This window comes from Sciurus vulgaris, assembly GCF_902686455.1.
Source record: "Sciurus vulgaris genome assembly, chromosome: 7".
NCBI classification, from domain to species: domain Eukaryota; kingdom Metazoa; phylum Chordata; class Mammalia; order Rodentia; family Sciuridae; genus Sciurus; species Sciurus vulgaris.
In genome coordinates, this window is record NC_136467.1 from 116653414 (window position 1) to 116673765 (window position 20352).

General features: G+C 49.7%; 1 long non-coding RNA gene across 1 annotated transcript; it reads left to right on the forward strand.

Annotated features, from left to right (window-relative positions):
- The first annotated feature begins 2165 nt into the window (after nt 1–2165).
- On the forward strand, nt 2166–10147 carry LOC306666738. The gene is made up of 3 exons (XR_013765388.1): nt 2166–2257; nt 2597–2716; nt 8966–10147. It is a non-coding gene; the product is annotated as an uncharacterized lncRNA (long non-coding RNA).
- Nucleotides 10148–20352: the final 10205 nt, after the last annotated feature.

Genomic DNA, 20352 nt, shown 5'->3' on the forward strand with positions numbered 1-20352 from the left:
AGGCCAGGCAAGGGGAAGGATGTGATGGAGTCGGAACCAATATGCGTCTCTCAGGTCTCTCTTCCTCAGCAAGAGGCGGGGTGAGCGGACCAGTTCATTAGCACTATGTTTACTGCATTGATTTCCATTGCTTTGATGAAGAAAACTTCCAACAGAAGATATGAATTGCCTTGGGACCTGCAACTCCTGCCAGCTCAGCCTTGGCATTCTCAGACCAGGCATTCCTCAAAGTTTTGGAGTAAAGAAGAAGAGTCCAGGTGTGGGGTGACCTGCCTGTGTAGTCTTGGCATTGGGAATCTTTACTGGTGAGGACCCAATCTGTCCACCTTCAGGAACATTTTGCAAATCAGGCCACTGGCTCTACCAGTTAACTTTAGTAGCCTCGGTTTCCTCATCTGTGAAATGGGGATAATAGTACTTATCTCATAGAATTCCTGCAAAGGGGAAATGCTCTATGTAAAGCATTTCAGGGAGACTGGATTATGGTAAACACCGTAGAAATGTAGCTCTCTGCTGTTTCCTTGCCAGATGGAAGCTTCCTAAGGGCAGAGATCTTGAACACTGGTTCTAACACCATGCCCACAGTGCCTGGTCCGTACTAGAGACTAAATATATATTCATCAAACAACTGTTGAGTGGACGACAGTGCTTTGCAGACTAGAAAGGACAATCCAGGAATCAGGCAGTGTTATTATTTGTTACTGGTCTGCTCGCCCTTCTTCCCTTGGGATTCTCCTGTAACTCAGAAACTGGAGTGGGCAGGACACTTGCAATCTGGCTCATTGGTTTTGTCTTCCTGGGCTCTTCAGGGTCTCAGGGTCTTGGAATCTGCAGGGTCTCAGGGACCTAGCTTCTATTAGTCACTGGGTAGAGACTTGAGGTCACAGGCCCATTGAGGGGGGAAGGCAGTGACTCGGCATTGGAGAGACACTGTGTATCTTAGCCACGTGGCTCCTTGTTCAACCACCCAGGCATCTGAGACTCCAGATCTCACAGGGGCCAGAGAGGCAACATAACATGGAGCTGGGTTGCACCTGTTCGTGGGAATTTGCTTGGTCTGTGTTGTTTGGAAGCACGTTCACTTAATGTACTAAGTCTCTGCGATTATTTTCCACCTGCACAGAGAATTCCCCTCACTCACATCCTCTCTGACCACCCTGTCCTGGAGAGCCAGGCTTCATTCCTGCAGTTCTGATACAGTTACCAATGCAGAAAAAGGTGTCCCCACTGTTGGAAAAGCAAGGGAACGGGTGTACAGATAAGTGACACTTGATTGCCAGCTGCAGGCGGGAACAGTGGTGGCCTGGAGAGGGCACGGCCACCCTTCCCGTGCAACCAACCGATGCTCTGCAGAACGGCAGAACTGTTGCTAGAGCTTGTTTCCCAAGAGAAGGTGAAAACCCGGACTCTGATGAAGCCTCTTCATATTTACACAGCAAATGGAAAAAAAAAAAAAAGTTTTAGACACTCTGCAAGTCCAACGGAATGCCTCTGTGCTCGTTCAGCCTGCAGCCTCCAGTTTTTGAATCTGCCAGAAGGTGGGGAGGTAGTTCAAGTTCAGACGAGGCAGCCGGAGGGACTCCAGAGGGGAGCGGCCATCTGGACAGCTCTTGAAGCTTCGAGGGCCTTTGTGTGTGACGTCTCCCACTTTCTGCTATGGAGGTACAAAGGCAGACCAGGGAATTGACATCAGAGACGTTAAGGGGCTGCCTTAAGGCCACAGAGTCACTCAGGAAGCAAATGCCGAGACTCAAACCTGGGTCTGTGACCCTGAGTCCCTTGGCCTTCACAAACTCGGTGTGTTTGTGACATGGAGGCTGGTTGCAGGATGGATCTGGAGTAGCACAGAACTAGATCTCCAACCTGGCTCTGCCCCTGTGGCAGGTGTGAACTTGGACATGCTGCTTCCCTCTGACCCGTGATTTCTGTGTCTATCATGGCAATAGCAGTAAAACCTACCTTCTAAGGTTGCTGGACAAACTGTATGAGGTGAAGGGAGGAAAGGGCTTAACTCAGACCCTGGTGCTGCTGACTGTGTGCAGCGTCTGGCAGGTTTGGTGGGTTGGGAAAACCCATGCGTCCCCTAATGAGTATTTACAGAAGGCCTGCTATGTCCTAGGCACAGTGCCAGGCACTCAGGGGTTGGCTGGGAGCAAATGGGGCTGATCTGTGCCCTGTGGGACTTCAAGTCCAGCAGAGAAGCACCTGCAATGGAATATCCCACAGAAGAGATCCTGGCATAGGAGATACCCTGACCGTGACTGTAAAGCAAAACCCAGGGCCTCATTTGAGAATATATATATGTATATATATAATGAGCTTTTATGTGTATAATCGTATTATATAGATTGACCATCATATTTATATAATCTATATAAATATATATAATATTTATATAATCTATATAAATATATCTAATATATCTATATATTATATAAGTTATATATATATATACACACACACACACATATATTTCTGTTTCTAGATATATGATATAGATATCTAGATATATATATATGTTTATAGATATATGTGTATATATCTTTTTAGGTCATTGCCAGAATTATTTAGCTTTATATATACTTTTCTCTCCTAGGGAGTATGTAATTATTCAAATTCAAATTCTGGGACCTGAAGAAAAAGTACCCAAAAGCTGGACATGGAGAATCAGTAGCCTCGTCTGGCCTTGCAAACCTCCAAGGAGCACACCAAGCAGGTGCCACTCTGCGTGGGGAGCTGGGCAGAGAGGCGCTGGCTGGAGGTGGAAACTGGGAGCCGACCTTACCCGGGTGGGCTCTCACTCACAGGACAGAGGACGTCCATCCAAGGATGGAAGGGCTAGAAGGAAGAGGCTCAGGCAAAAAGCAAGGCCCCGTCCGTCCTGCTCGAGGGAGCTGGCAGTGCAGCGGGAAGGGCGGACCTGCACTGGAAGGGAGGGAGAACAGCTAGAAGCCGGCTGGGAACATGTCCCTGGAGGGTGCAGGGACAGGTGGGGTTGGAACGCAGCAAGTCCCTGCAAGTGTGGAGAAGGGCCCGTCAGGAGGGCAGTGGTCACAGCCTAACAATCGAGGATGCACCTGAGACTTCCACGTTGCCCCGGCAACAGCATTCATGGGCTTTCTGTCCCTGAAAGGGACTCATGGTGGCAAACGAGTCACCACCGCAGAGGCAGATAATCGTGTGGAAGCTGAGTGCCCTGTGTGTGTGTGTGTGCGCACATCTCATTTACTTAGAACAAACAAGTGTTGAAACTCTCACTTTGCACCCTCCGACGTCTTAATGGCTGTGCTGTGTTAATGCAGCAATAGCTCAGGGAGCCCCTAATTTGGAAATGTTAGTATCTCCTGCAGGTGCTTTTGGTTAAACACATTTTCCCCTCTCAGTGCAAAGTGTTTTAATTTTTGGAAGTCCTCTGTGCCCGTTTCAAATGCTTGTTTTTAGGTCACTGCCAGAGTTATTTGGCTTAATGAAAAACAATTTCTTTGCCGAGCAACCTCGAGGTGCCATGGTCTTTGTGGGTTACAAGGCACTGTTTCTAGATAGCCTTTTGTTCCTTAATTCATCATGCATGATATAAGAACCTACTAGGTGGGGAAGGGAATATTCTAGAAGAGCTGGAAGGGAAAGGTTCAGGCGGGGCAGTCAGAGATGAAGGAGCCACAGCCTTGGGAAGGAAGTACAGAGGAGGGCACATACCCACCCCTGCACCGGGGAAACTACGGGCAGAGGGGGCACAGAGGGGCTGCAATGGCTATGGGATTTCAGCTGCAAACCACAGAAATCTGACTGAGAATAGAACAAACTAGAAGGTTTAGTGTAATAAGAGGGCTGGGGGAAGGCAATCACGAGCTGGTTCATCCAGGATTCCGGTTTATTCCATCCTTCTACTCTGCCATTCTGCTGGTGGCCTCATGGCCTCAACGTAGCTGCCACAATCACATCACTGGAAGGTAGCATCTCTCCTTCCCCTCTCTCTACTCGCAAATGATCACCTAGTCTTCTTGAACCTAGGGTCCGGTTCAAATGTCTCCCGTCCCGTGGTTCCGAGCATGCAGTCGCCCTTTCCTGTAAGTTCCAGTAGCATTTGTGGGTCACTCCTCATTCCAGAGCACATGTAATGCTTTGTGCTACAAATGTCTGTCCAAGCAGGTCTTGTTGAACCCGCTTGAGAACTAAAAGAATGAAGTGTCACGGATGTGTGGAATCTTTCTCTTGTGAATGAAAGTCTTAGAGGGACTCTGGACTTCCCACCATTTTGGAGATCCATTCTCATGGCCTGGGCCTGGAGGTGGTTTGGAGAGTCACAATGAGAAAGTGTGAATCTGGAAGTTTCTGGATAAGGACTAGTTTTCCTTTTACCCATAGTGAGCTAGACTCGGGCCCAGAAGATTTAGCAGACTTTTCCCCAAATAGCCAAATATATCCAATTGCCTCAGGGCCAATGCCACAGTATACCCTGTATATTTTGATTAAAAAGAAATGTCCCAGAAATTTTCTTACAATCTGGCTCTTTCTCCCAAAGTAAACTGGGTGGAAAAAGTTACTAAGGAAGTATTTAGTTAGTTGGTGAGTGAAAATTGACATGTGATTGCTTTTCAGTTGTTTGGGTGATTCAGCTTTGTTAACTCACATAAGTACTTTGATGACCTTCAGTTACACCTTCTTCCCTCATAATACCCTGTGACTTGCCAGCACATAGTACACGCTCAATAAAGGACTGCTGAGTTAAATTATGCCCACACCCACATGCACATCTCCTCCTCCAAATTCTTCACTAATGGACTGTGGTGACATGCTTTAATTAAAGGACTGGTATTAAAAATGGACTCGTGATGAGTAAACATGGTCATATATAATGGAAGGAATGATTCAGTAGCTTCCAGCCACCAAAGTTTAATTAATACTCCTGTTAAACCATTAAACGTTTTTGGATTTAATGGTTTAAATGCTATTGGAGACTCACCATGAGGAGAGGCTGGGCCTCTGCAGGGAATGTAAAGCACAGTGAGGACATTCAGTCCTCTAGGTTCTCACTGCCTGAGGTCTGAGGTCTCCCTCTAACTGCTTCCTTAGTCTAATAACTACTCACTGGGCACTTTTCATTTAATAGTTCCTTTTTCTGTAAATTCTGGTGTTGAATGCATGTTCTAATATTCCCATAGAAGTTGCTTAATTTTCTTCTTTCTTCATCAATTACTGTGTCATTATCCCTATCTGTCCACCCATTATACCCATCCATTCTTCTTCCCACCCATGCATCCATCCATGCACTCACCCCTCCACCCACCCATCCATCCATCCATCCATCCATCCACCATCCATCCACCCACCCACCATCCATCCATCCATCCACCATCCCTCTACCCATTTATCCACCATCCATCTATCCATCCACCATCCATCCATCCACCCACCCACCCCCCATCCATCCATCATCCATCCACCCACCCACCCACCCACCCACCATCCATCCATCATCCATCCACCCACCCACCATCCATCCATCCATTCATCCATCCATCCATCCATCCATCCATCTGTCCATCCATCCATCTACCCATCCATCCACCATCCATCCATCCACCCACCCACCATCCATCTATCCACCATCAATCTATCCATTTATCCACCATCCATCCATCCACCCACCCACCATCCATCCATCCACCATCCATCTATTCATTTATCCACCATCCATCCATCCATCCACCCACCAAACCTCCCACCATCCATCCATCCACCATCCATCTATCCAATTATCCACCATCCATCCACCCACCCACCATCCATCCATCCACCATCCATCTACCCATTTATCCACCATCCACCCACCCAACCTCCCACCATCCATCCATCCACCATCCATCTACCCATTTATCCACCATCCACCCACCCAACCTCCCACCATCCATCCATCCACCATACATCTACACATTTATCCACCATCCATCCATCTACCCACCCAACCTCCCACCATCCATCCATCCACCATCTTATCTATCCATTTATCCACCATCCATCCACCCACCCACCGTCCATCCACCCATCCATCCATCCATTTACCACTCATCCACCCAACCACCCACCTCCATCAATCCTCCATCCACCATTCATCCACCTACCATCCAACCATCCATCTACCATCCATAGACCCATTTACCCACCATCCATCCATCCACCAACCCACCCACCCACCATCCATCCATCCATCCATTCATCCATCCATCCACTCACCATTTATCTATGCATCATCCCATCCACCCACCAACTCAATCTATACACTTTCTACTTAGAGTACCTTTTTTCATGCACTGCTTAAGGGTAAATTGTCACACAACCCAGCCCCCTGTTACCTCATCTCCTTCCTCTTCCTCCGTTACTTTACCAAGTGTACCCCAGCCTCCTTATTACTCCCCAGGACCTTTGCATTTATTCTCTGTCTGACTGAATGCTCTTCCACCAGATTTTTGCCATGGCTCACTCCTTTATTTTACTCAGGCTTTTGCTCAGATGTCCCCAGGAGTACCCCACTTCCATTATGTTATCCCCTTACCCTGCTTTGTTCATCTTTGAATCCCTAAGCAGTACTGGAAATCACAGTGTCATGTACTTGTTTATCAGCTCTCTCCACCTCTGCACTGCGAGCTCTTTGAGGACAAGGATTCCTTCTCTCTCTGGTGCTCTCTCCCAGCCCCTCAAAAAGGGTCTGGCACTCAGTAGGTGCTCAAAAAAATATTTGTTGAATGACTAAATGATGATGAATTTAATTTCCCCCTTCAACAACTTAAAGTGTATTTGAGAGGAATAGATATTTAAGAAAATAAATAAAATGAGATGGCCCACAGGAAAGCCAGATGAATGGTTGCCAACCATCAGAGGGCAGGCGGCTCAGGTTCACTGGGTGGAGGGAGGTCTTGGGGACTGGAAGCCCTTGGACAGGCTGGTGGAGCAGACCTTGCAGCTGCCTGACCCAATCCTCTTGGCCTGTGTCCAGGGTTACTTGTACCTGCTGCGCACAGTGACCGGGATCGCTGATGCGGCCCCCTTGCATGCTCAGGTTTCAGGTTCACTGGCTTTACTGGGTCTACAGGAGCTTGCTTAGGCTGCATGCAGGGTGATGAGAGGCGCTGGAAATTACAGGCCTGGAGGTCAGTGAATAAGCACTTCCTGTTGGGCACTGGGACAACTCAGCCATGTTCCTCACGTGGCTGGTGGTGCTCAGAGCAGTGGCCCCTCATTAGTGCATGGAACGGTGTTTCTCCTGACCTTGTCTTACTTCCTTACCCCTCACTTGGTGTCCTGTCCTGGGGTCACCTTTCACTTAAACCACCAGTGCCCGCAATCTTACCTCAGGATCTTTTAAGAAATCCAAACCAAGACAGGCAGGGTGGGGCATTCCAGGCACCTTGGTAAAAGTTAGTGATCCAGAGGTGTCCCCATGGCCTTGATTCTTTGGCAATCTGGGAGAGCTGGCTCAAGGGACTTTGGGATCCCTGGTGGTGAGGGAGGACCAAAATGTAGGGAAGAGACTGGAGATAAGAGTCAAGAGTCCCGGACTCCCTCTTGACTCTGCTACTAACATGCTGTGTGCCCTCAGGCAAGTCCCTTGCCCTCTCTGGACCTTCATCTTGTCAATGGCCCAGTGAGGTGGTTGGGCTGTCTAATCCCAAAGCTTCCTTCTTGCTGTAGGATTCCACACCCTTGCAGTTTGCTCACTCGGCCTCTCTCTTCTCATCTGTAGTTCCCTCGTTATTTCTGCAAACTCCACATCCTGGGCCCGGTTTTGGGGGGCTGGCTGATGAAGTGCCCAGCTTTAGTTTCCCCTGGGAGGGCTCGGTGGGGTTTAATCCATGCAGCGTTCTTAGGGATCTGGGGAAGATGGCGTCTCTGTGCCTGAGGTGTCGTTATTGTTAATAATGATGACATCGATCTACCTCATCAGGACGGTGAATGCTTAACTAAGAAAAATGCTTTTGTCACTGTTAGTAAATATAAGTGTGCCTATTCCACCAGACTGACACCCTGGGACGGCGGCTCTGCTCCCTCCCCATCGTCCTGGTGCTCATCTGCAATTCCTCCCTTCTTCAAATGACAGCGTTTATTTTTTATTGATGTTTCAGCACTTTGACAAATACATTTTTCTATGAAGAGAAACATAATTAACTTAAGTCATTTATATTAATCACGAGGGGGGAAAATCATGCAAAACAGGGGTAATTTTGTACTGAACAAGGCACGTTATCTAATGAATATAGATGATGCTGATTTATGTGTTTATCCAAAAAGCATCAGTGAGAAAGAAAAAAGACAACTCCAAAGCCCACCTTGGTCCCCCACAAAAAACGGAAATAAAGTTCCTGCAGGTCTCCTTCATGATGTTTCCTGGTTTGGTGGAATCTTGCCCATAGACTGAAAAATAAAGACTTTTTGAATGTTGTCAGCACAAGAGACCCTTTCTCAGCAGGGGCCCCCTGCCCGGGAATCCAGGGAAGCGGGAATTACTGATTCCTGCAGACGCTGGGCTGATGTGGCCCATCTACAAGCTGGGCTGCTCTACAACAGCTTTGGGAAGGATTTTGATGAGGGTCAATGAGGGAGTGACCCCAGAGCTCAGGCTCCTCAGGTGGGTCAACCATCGGAGCTGAACCCATTAGGCAGAAGGTTGGTACAATTTTCCACCATGAATAAAAGAGGTAACACCTCCTGTATGTCCAGGTGCCTGTACCCCACCTGCAGGTGAGTGAAGCAGTTGGCAGGATTCGTAGATAGAGGGAGGAAAGATGACGGCAAGTGGGAGGAGATAAGGAAGCATTCCACAGAAGGTCCTTGCCGTGTACCATGAAGGAAACTGAAAACGGAATTGCAGCAGTTGACATTTCTTGGGTCCCACTCTTGCCGGGTACTATTTTCAGTGTTTTTTGAGTTTTAATCCTTGCAATGGGTGCTATCATTATCCATTTTACAGATGAGGAAACCAATACTTCAAGAAAGGAAGGTGCTTCTGCAACCGCCTGCCACCCCTGCGAGGGACTGGCTGAGCTACACCCCAGACAGTGATCTTTCCAAACTCCTCATCCAGGTGGGCTGAGAAGCAGGTCCCTGTGTATGGAAAACACCCGTGGGCAGCTTTTGTGCAAGACTTCAGGAAGTCTTTTAGAGCTCTGTACCGTTGTTTTTGTTTGTTTTGTGTGGTCTGTTCCCTTTGCTGAGTCTAAGCATAAACACTGTTACAGAACCTCAGAGGACTGGGAACTTGCCTCGGGACTCGGAGGGGACGGATGGGTTAATTAATGACCTAGGAGTTGGTACTCTCAGTCTGGAGTGGACAGGTGGAGGCAGTGAAGGCGTGAAGCAGAGGAGCCTGGGGTTCCCAGAGGACAGAGGCCAGTGAAGCTGGTCCAGGACCCCCGCAGGATCACGCAGAGCAGCCACCGCCCATTCTGTGGGCACAGGGCAACCTTGTCCTGTCCATTTGGCAGGTTAGCAGTGACTCTGGCCTGAGCCCAGGTCCTTTATCTCTTCGTCCTGGTGCCCATCTTGGCGACGATTGCCTGTCAGTCCCAGACTCTGACATAGTAGCCTGATGGGCAGTGGATGCTGGAGCCAGACGTCTGCACTCAAACCCTGCCTCTGACACTTACTCTGTGACCTTGGAGGAGTCCTTGAATGTCTCTGGGCTGTGTTTCCTCTACTCCATCACGGGACGGCTGAGGGTCAACTGAACTAAATCACTTAGAAAAAGAGTGCAGCAGTGTGTCCGCTGTTATTATTGTTATTATCCTTATGATTAGACCTGAAGCCCATGAACACCCGCCACCTTGGCAGGGACCACACACAAGTCCTAAGCGGATGCCAGATTTGGGCAGGTCCCAGGCGGTGGGAGAGGCTGAGAGAGAGCCTGCTGAGAGGCACCCGCTGTGGGGAGGCTGCGCCTGCGTCTGCTGGGCACTGAGCCACCTCGCCCGCTGACCCGGCTGCAATTTGTCTCTTGCCTGGTCCACCGCTCCCAGCGCAGGCCGGCTTAGTGGGTGCCAGAGCCCCATCCATCCTCTGTTGCCTGGACGGCGGCACCAGAGAGCGCATCTGTCACTGTCTCTGGTGGCATGGATGACTGGTGTGTCATCTTTGACAAATGCCTGTGCTGGAGAGCTCTGCACGGCTCTGGGTACTTACAGACGCCGCAAGCTTACAAACAGAGCCAGGCTGCTCCACAGGCCAGCGAGCACAAATGAGGACAGGGCTCCTGGGGATGGGGGGAAGGGAGAGAAGGCGGCGGAGTGCAGGATGTGGCCTGGGAAGGCCTGGGCCTCTCCCTCTTCCCGAAACTTTGGGCAAACTGCTTCCTATCCTGCACTGCCCTGACCTCAGTGGTGTGACAGGGATGGGTCACAATTTTCAGCCCATTTCCAGCAAGGAGAGTTGCTAACCCTCCTCACACACCTGCTTTGGCTCTGGTGCTTTACGTGAGCTACACTAGCTCACCCAATTCCCACAACAAGCCCATCTTACAAACGGGGAGACTGAGACTTGGGAAAAGAACTTTTCTGGGGGTCAGGTAGCCAGGGCCATCTTAGGACCCAGACAGTGCATGCTGTGGTCAGGGGTTGTCAAGCACTTTTACGGGATCTCAAAGGTAACGGTTTATCTTCTGGAAGCTGTTTGATCTCTGTGCATCTACTCAACGCTGTTGTTTCAAAGTCAAATAACAAATAAGTGCTGTGGCTATGTTCCAATGCAACTTTATTTATAAAAATGGTGAACCAGCTGGATTTGGCTCTGGGGCTCTCAGACCATGGTTTACTGACCCTGCTCTAAGCTTCCAGATCAAAGAAGATGGTTATGATAAAGGGCTATTTACACCTGCGTGACAGAGTCTGGTATGGCTCAGATCCTGGACTTGGGAGCCAGCCTGCCTGTGTTCAACCCTAGCTGGGCCACTTTCTGGGTATGTGACCCTGGGCAAGTGACTTAATAGCACTAAAGCCTCAACAATCCTCAAAGGGTTATTGAGGTTTAAATGATTAACCAGGTAAAGGGCTTAGAGCAGTGCTCAGCACATCATGAACACCAGGTAAATATCACCTGTCATCACATGCAGGGGGACCTTATCAGCAACAGCTGAGAGTGAGATGCTCATTTAAATGGCAGCTGGGCAGAAGCTCCGGGCTCAGCGCCTGGTTCCAGCTTTCTTTTCCCTTCCTGCCAGCCACCCAAATCCATTTGCTCAGTAGCTCAGTGACAATCCCAGCCTCTGGAAGGGGACACTGCCTGCCCAAGGTCATGTCGCGCTTGGGCGGCAGGTTCACTTCTGTGTCCCCGGTCAATGCCTTTTCCCAAAGTCAGTAGTTAGTGTTCTCTCAAATCAGTTCTTTTGACTTGGTAAAGTGAAGGCATCTCCCTGTGGGTGAGAAGATACAGGGACATGGCTCTCTACTGCCTGAGGCTGGCAGACACAGATGTGAAGGACAGACATTGAGGGCCTTGGTGACCCTTTGGTCTGCCTTGTCCCCAGCGCCCAGCATATCCCTAGCCAGGCCCCATTTCCTGGCTGGATGCTGGCCAGCCTCCCTTCTCCGACATCTTGGTCTTCTGAATAAAGCTGGGAGCAGACATTGCATAGAATAGGTAAATGAATTGCCCTTGAGGAGGGGCACTTGAGTTCTCCCAGCCGTGGGGACTCCTGTTTTAGTTTGAGGAAAGCAATAAAAAAAAAACTCAAACGAAAGACAAACAAGAGTCTGAACACAGGTCCCGATCCCTAGCTAGGCCCTAGTGGCTCCTATGAAACCATTTCGCACAAGATCCGCATTAGGCAAGTCCCTCTCCATGGCCACCATGGCCTGTGAAAGTGCAAGAATGAGTGAGCAACCTCTGCTCCCAGCTAACACCAGCGACCCCGTTTCCTTCGTTTCCTTCGCGAGGACAGCTCCAGCCCTGCCTCCTTCCTTGCAGTGCCTCTTAGAGTGATTAGGATCCAAGCAGCCAAACATCCTGCTTCCCGACAGCAGCCAGTCTAGAGCAGCCCTTGCTTCTAAGTTCTCCCCCAAATCACTCGGCAAGAACCCCCGCTGTGGGACAAGCCACCCAACGCTGCTGAGCAGCTGCCCAGTTCCCCATGGTGCACGCTCTCCCTTCGGCAACAAGCACTTTCTTTGACCCTGGGGTGGTTCCTTGTGGCCTTTGGGCATGAGGTTTTAGCAACATTTTTACCAGCACTGAAATGAGGATGAGCAAGGGGGAGGAGTCAGATGACGAGGCAGTTGGGTGGGGAATCATAAAAGGCCAATCTCTAAGGGCCTCCAGAGAACCAGAGGCTTTAAATGTGTTAAGTAGCTCTGATGAGGGGGATCCTGCCTCAGCATTATTTCATTTGCTCCTCTCCTGTCAATAACCTTGGTGGAGCATTAACATTTCCCGCTTGTAGACAAATTGTGGAGGCTCGCAAGCTGGAGGGCAGTGCGTGCACTTCTCCAGCCAGTTAGCGCTGGACGGAGAAGCCAGGAGTCTTCTGTACCACGCCCAGCGTTGATGCTCTGAGATGAGGCCAATCTTCTGTCTAGGGGACAGGAAAACCCTATGTACCATCTGGGTCTCACTGTTGACACCACTGACGACCTTATGATGAGTGATCTCCCTAAAGCATGTCATGGCATGGTCAGAGTCATTGAAGGGGTTGTGGCAGCTCCAGTCTCTCCACGTCAGAGCAGACACCAGCCTCCAAGCCCAGGCTTCCAGCCCATCTGATCTGAAGTGTGCAGCCTTGCCTTCGGTGAGCAGGGAGGAGCCCATGGCTGTTCCCCTTTCATTCTCGTTTGCTTCCAGCACCTCCATGTGATTTCCTAAGCCACGATTTCTCTAAAGAGAATGTACAGAAAGGACCACCTACACCCACCAACATAACAGAGAGGTGGGGCCATACCAGTCTGCACAAAGTCTCTCCCAGCCTTGAAGAGACACTTCCCCACAAAGTTCAACTGGCCTGTGCTCACACAGAATAGAGGACATCTGCGGGGTTGCATTGTAGAAAACTGGAAAGTGACAAGGCAGGAAGGGGAGAGCAATTTTAAAAGCATCCACTCTAGGTCAGGCATTATGCTGACGTTTCCCACAGGTATGGGAGCCCACTTGAACTGGATTTTCTTTTAGCTGCAGAACTGTCACATCAAGGCAGCTGATGGTCTGAGGGTTTGGAAATTGAAAGGTGGGTTCATCTCTGGAGCCAGCTGTCCTTGTTTTAAGAAAACCACCATGATGGACTCTTGGGTATAGTACTGTAGACCAGGTATCCACCATTGTTCTTGGAGAAGATGGTAATGTCGCCCCAAGTCTGGCCATCCAATGGACAGTGAGAGTGTGCTCTGTCTTGCCATGGAAATCTTGGTGTATTTTGCTGCCTGTGTCCTTGAAGAATTAGAACATGTATTTCCCTAATCACACAGATCTTTGGAGTCCCTGACATACATGTAGTGTGATTTCCAGTGGAATAACCCAGAAGATACAGACATAGCTGTTGTGATGGCTTTGTCTGGCCTTGGCAGTCAGTCCAGCCCTGTGGGTTTGGGTATGGAATTTCTCTGGAAGAATAACATCATCTCACTGTCATTCACCCTCAGGTAGCAAAGGAGCTGACCTCGGGGCAGGGGCGGGGAGAACTTCCTCCTCTCACTGGGTCTGAAGGTTCTGCTGGGACCTGGACTTAGGGGAGGAAGGGGATTAGTGATTCTGAGGCAAGAGTGCTCAGCTTACCTGCCCATGGTGGGCGGAATCTCTGAGGTGAGGAAGAGGCCAGGGAGTCCAAGAGTAGCCATGTCCAGGGGTAACATGTCGCCTCTCTGTGTTGTCTGTCATCCCATAGGCTTTCAGCCAAGCTTTGCTGCAGCTGGACAAGTACCAGCTCATCCCCCCATGGCTCTCTGGCCTGCGAGGGCTGTCCTTCAGAGGCTGGAGCCTGCTCTGCAGTCTTCACACTGCTGTGCCTCTGTCTGGAAGGTGTCTCCCTGCCTGCACGGCCGCCCCTCGCTCTCTTCAAGTGTTTCTTCTTAGAAACACTCTCCCTGACCATCCTGTTGAAATTCTAACTTCCTATGCTCTGCTATGATTTTTTTCTCCTTATTCTGTATCTTAAAACACACACACACACACACACACACACACACACACACACACACACGCTTTCCTTATGCATCAAGTTTATTGTCAGCCTCTCTCATTAAAGTATAAGCTCCATGAGGGCAGGAGATTTTTGTCTGTTTTGGTCACAGCTACAGTCCTCAGGGTTCCGAATTTGATCTAATGCAGAGTAGGCATTCAATGCATTTGTTTGAAAGAATGAATGGATTTCTTCTATTGCTATTTCTGAGTTTTTATTTCACCAAATATTTTCATCATTTATCAGATAACCACACTTTTTTCTTGAATTTGTTGGTGTAATGAATCCCATGAATGGATTACCTGTTATAAATCTGTGTGTAAATAGGATAAATTCCACTTGATGGTGACATTTGGCCAGACTTCATTTGCTGGCATCTTATTTCGAATTTTTACATTCACTTTCATAAGAGCCATTGGTTTACAGTTGCCTCTTATTAAGCGATCGGGATCAGGTTTTGGTTCTAAGGCAATGTAGGTTTCATAAAGTGAATTGTGGTGTTTTATCTTTCTCTATGATCTGGAGGAGTGTAATTAACACTGGAATTATTTGTTCTTTAAAGGTTACATAGAACTCAGCTGTGAAACCATCTGTTCCTGGTGCCTTTTATAATGGTTGCTCTTCAATCACCTTACTCGTCTCTTCTGCTGTAATTGGCCTTCTTCTTTTCTACTTCTCCTTGGGTCAATTTAGGTAATTTATATTTTGCTAGGTAAATATACATTTCTTTTACACTTTCCATTTTGTTGCCACAGAGCTGATGCAGAGTCCCCTTGTGATGTTTAATCTCTAGTGCATCTATAGTTGTCTCCTTCCCCATTTCTAATTCTGCTCGATTTTGTTCTCTTCCTTTCCCTTTTAGTCAGGCTCCTGACAAATTTGCCTGATCTCAAAACTTTGGAGAAATAGAGAGGTCTGTGCTTACACCAGGAACCCACTGGTTCATGGAGGGAGAGGAGCCTGCAGCAGCCTGGACTGCAGCCTGGACTCAAGATGGCGCCAGGAGCAGGATCATGGTGGATCAGGGACATGGAGGTGTGCTGAGGGAAGGGCTTTGACTCCTGGCTCTACCACTTACTGTTTTTGTGACATTAGCAAAACACTTTGCTTCTGAACTTGTTTCCTTATCTGTGAAATGGTATGTCAGTGGCAGAACCTATCTCATGTGAGTAGACAGGCAGATGGTATTCTGTAATTGGGGAAATATCTGGCAGAGAGTAAATGCACAGTGAACATCAGCCATCACTGTGGAGGGAACAAGAGACCATGCAGATTCCCAGACATCTCTACAGACAGAATGGGCTTTGAGCTCCAAGCATGTGGGTATTTGGGAGGAGTTATGATTCACACCCCAGGGGGAATGTGGCCTTCTTCTGTGGTCCCGAATTGATTAGATACGAGTTCCTAGAAGTGACATATATTCTCTCACTAAATCTTTCCCAGAACCCCACAAGGTAAGTTTTAGAGAACCCATGAAATTGTCAATATTTAACAATGATTATCAGGAGGGAAATAACAGGGCTCCATTGGAGAGAGATTCTAGGGTCTAAAGATTCAGTTCCCAAAGCTCTGGCCCATAAGTGGCAGTCACTACCATTCTTTCCCCTCTTCCTCCTCCTCTTCCTCCTTTTTGAAGTACTGGGGATTGAATCCAAGGATTGGTACACCCTGTACAAGTGCTCCACCACTGAGCTACATTCCCAGTCCCTTTTATTTTGAGAAAGGGTCTTGCTAAGTTGCCCAGACTGGCCTCCAGCGATCAATTCTCCTGCCTCAGCCTCCCAGAGGCGTTCTAACACTGTACTCAGGGGACTATTTCAGTACGCATACCACTAAAGGGCAGGTATTTATTTGAAGGAGTCAGGAACTCTTGAAAGACAGGGACCTCCCTCTCAGATATTTTGTCATCACCCACAAGTATGTTTCCTAACTAATGGCCAATGGTAAACGTTTTGGCTTGTTACATAAGGAACTGTTCATCCAGACAGAATTTGGGGCAGGGAAGGTTGGGGTGCTGTTTACCAATATGGGCAGGAGAAATCGACTCTATTAGTCATGCAAGGCTGATCCAGACAGGATCTATGAATGATCATTTCTAGGGTGGGCCCTTTAACTCAGCACTTTATACAAATGATAAAAAGATTTGCTCAGGAGAACATCTGGATCTTCCCAGGTTGCATAAAGGTGTATGGTATACACACACACATTTGGCAAACTGATAAAGACACTAAGAATTGTGAGTTCTGACTTCAGGTCTACAATGCTAGGAACGAGGGGCCAATCCTCGACCACAAGGCCTAGGATTTCGCTCCATGGGCTGGTGTGAGGTTCTGTGCTGGGACATCCCCTTCCTTTTTCCAGATCTTCAGCCATTGTTTACGCACTCACTCCAACATTTGCTAAGAGCAAAAAGCACTGGGCATCTCAGGAGATTTCCAGGGGAGGGCTACTTCTGCAAACCTCTGATGCTGGTTGGGATTGTCTTAGTGCTGGTCTTTAATCAGAGAACACCAAGGTTTTCTTCTTTCTGTTAAAACAGTAAGCCTTTACCCTGGTTTTCCAACCTCTGTTCACAGGAATGCTGACTCATCTCAGGCCTATTTACTGGGAAAAAGATGGCTCTTAGAGTCCAAAGCAAAAATAGGGTCCCCACTTGTGAAGCCCAGGAAGTCGCTCTGAAACCCTTGCTGTGGATGCTGTGTCCTGCCGGACCCCTGTGGCACCCTGGCTTCGCAGATGCTGAGAGGTTCCCACTCAGGCACCTGCTGCTTCTGTTGGAGGAATTTTCTGGCCACAGCTCAGGTAACGGACTGTGGGAAATGGTAAGTCCCACGGTCCATTTTCAGAATATAGTATTTAGCCTTAAATGTAAAATCAGGATGTAAGAAAGGCGGCCAGAGGGGAAATAAAGCAGAATAGAAAGTTACCCAGTAGCACCATGGCCTGTGGATTTCTTTAAATATCCCAATTAGCCATTCTGAGCTCTCCAGTCTGTATCCAGTCATTACTGTGGCTCTTCCGTTTGCCCGCCCCAATTTTGGAATTGGCCAATCGAATGGATGGTAACCCGGAGCTCCTCCTATCAGACGGAGCAAGGGCAGTGCTGATTATGGACAAAAACAGGTGGACTGCCTGCCCACGTGAGCTTGCTTGCCAGACTTGGTTTGGTAGACACCTTTCTGCAGAAGTACATTCTGCCTTGCTGAATTACTTCCAAGTACCAGTCTGATTTCTGTGGCACCCTACTATTTATACAGGACAGACTGGAGGTGCCAGAAAGTCAAGATCTAGGGGAGACCAGTGACAGATGAGGGTCAGTGGAGGGGTGATTCAGTTTCCTGGCCTCCCACAGGCTTCTGCTTAGCCTCCAAGAGGGTCTTGGAATTGAGCCTAGTTGCTCGCAACGGTAACGGGTCATTGAGACATTCCCTTCTTGTCTTACTCCTCCTTCCTACTGGTACTTTCTGAGCTCTTTCTAAATTACTTGCAACCAGATCCTTGTGTCAGGTTCTGCTTCTGGGAAAACCCAACTAAAACCTCCCTCGCTGGCCCTCCTCTCAGTCCAGAGGCCAGTTACTTGTTGGTGGGTTGGGTGATGCTCCGTAAATACCAGCAGGTGGCTCCTTCTCTCTTAGCCAGTCCATTCTCCGTAGCCCAGGACTTGGGGGTTTGTGGGTCTGGAGAGCACTTGTCAACCGCGGGTATTCTGCCTGAGCAAACCTTAAGCAAACCCACCCAGCTCACTGCTCAGCTTGTTCCCCAGCTGGGGAGGAACTTACCTTCCCTGGCATCTTGTACACGCTGGGGACTCGAGGTGAGTGCCAACGCTCCATTGTGCTAGCTCCCTCGTGATGCTGAAGCCCCTCCGTGCAGAGTTGTCCCCAGTTTTCTTCATCACCAGCCCAGCCTTTCTCAAGTGATGGACTTCCCAGCATTCCAGAGCTCATGGGACTGACCTCCCCGGAGGTCAATCAGATACAGGATCCTCAGGTTCCAGGCTTGGCTCTGCCCTGATGATCGGGTCTCTGAACTCCGGATGACCCCTGTATCCACTGCCCCCTCCCCACCTTCACCCAGATGTCCAGTGGCATCTCAGGACAACATGCTGAGCCTGAAATCACTCTCCTACAGTCTCCTTCACCAGGGCCGCTGGGGACTCCTTTCCCCTAGTAGCTCAGCACAAAAACCTGGAGGGCATTTTGGCTCCTGTGTTCCTCTTTCATCTTGAGTCCGATCCTCAGTGACTTCTGTTGATGTCACCTCTGTGTGGTCACATGTCCCCACCTCCACTGCTGCCTCCCTGGTCCAAGCCACCATCATTTCTTATCTGGATTTATGAAGGAGCAAAATCTCCTACCCTGGACTCTGGCCTCACCTTTGCTGTCCTTCTGTCTGTCTATCCACAACACAGCAGCCAACTAAACCTAAGTCACAGCAGATCCCTTGTGTGCTCAGAGCCCTCCAGCAGCTCCTGTCCCACTAGAGCAAAAGCCAAGTCTTCCAGTGGCCTTGGGACTCCTTGAGACCTGCCTCCCCTACACCTCTGCGTTCATCTCGCACTTCTCTTCTGACTCGCCTCCTGGCTATTACTAGCCATTATGCCATTATGCATGACTGAATGCCCACTTTGCCTGGAACATTCTTCCCCCAGAAGAGCCTCCTTCATTTCCTTCAGATCTTCACTCAGATGTCGCCCTACTTCGAATGGCCTCCACCTCCAGAGCCCCTCCTCTGCTTTCTCCTTCTCCCTGGTACTCATGGTGGCCTCATTCCATACACTTCTCTTGCTTATCTTGGTGCTAACTAGACTGTGAGCCCCTTGAGGGAAGGGGCCCTTCTTGTTCACTCTGGCCTCACTGCCATCAGAACAGGGCTTGGCAAGTGGGAAGTGGGCAACAGGTAGAGCGAGTGGCCCTCCCTCTGTGGGCCTTGGGATCAGGGCAGAAGCCTCCCGAGGAGATTTATAAGACCTGGTTCCTGCTCTTGCTGCCTGCTGGCCTGAAGAGGCCCACCCGAAGGGGGCCTCCAAGAAGGCGGGGGTCTTCCCAGCACTGGTAGCACATTGAGCTGGAGCTTCCGGCCTTCTCAGCCAGCAGATGGTTTAGGCGGATGGGCAGCGGGGGCGAGGACAGGTGTATCTACTCTGTGCACCTGTAGGGTGATCAGTAGAAGCAGAGATCCCTGAAGCCACCACCAGGGGCTGAGGTCCATGTCTGTTGGCCTCTTTATCTAACTGGCTCTAATTTTAAGTGGCTGTAATGGTTTTCTCTGCGGCTGCAGCCTGGTGTGTGTGTGTGTGTGTGTGTGTGTGTGTGTGTGTGTGTGTGTGTGTGTGCATGTGTGTGCATATCTTGTGAATGCCTCAGCCAGGAGCCAGCAATGGCAACAAGAACGCAAAACCCAAATTTCCTCAGTTCCAGCCTTTTCAGGCCTTCTGAGCCCTCCTCCCCATGCTGAGGGTCTGCACTGCCCACCTGCCATCATAGCCACCTAGCTGCTTCCCTCTGGAAGTGGGCGTGCCCTCTGTCCACAGCACTGACACCGGGACGCAGTGCTTCCCTGGGCCCAGCCCAGGCCCAGGGCCCTCCCCTGCCACCCAAGCACCTTTCCCTCTGACACAGCTGCAGCTGATGCCTGGGGTCTGAGTGGAGACTGTCCTGCCCATCAAGGTGCTTGTCTCTCCCAGGACTGGGCTGGGTGCCAGGAGGTTGGGGTAAGAGGTCGCGTCTCCCCACCATGGCAGGGCCTGTCTGGGGCAGGGTAGGCTGCTGCTCTCCCCTTCCTCTGGCTGGGTCGGCCACGCTCCATGGTGCTGAGATGAGCCCTCACTGGCCACTCAACCTACTCCTGTCTCCATGTGGTGGCCAGAGTGGCATTTCCAGAGAATAAATTCAGTATGGCACTGTCCTGCTGAAAACTCTTCCGTGGCTCCCTTGCCCTGGCGAGATCTAATCTGTGCAGCACTGGCTTGGTAGGAGACCTTTCATGAGCTGGCCTTGCCACCTTCCCACCTGTACTGGGGTGGCGTTAGGGCGCTCCTCAATGCTGCCATGAGGCCCCCATAGGCCATGATGGTGCCATTCACACTACACTGTAGGCACCCACTTCTCCCCCCGCACCCTCAGCTCCTCAGCAGGGGCTGGCCTACTCTTTGTTGAATCTTGAACACTTGACACACGTGCCTGGGCCACGGTAGAGCTCAG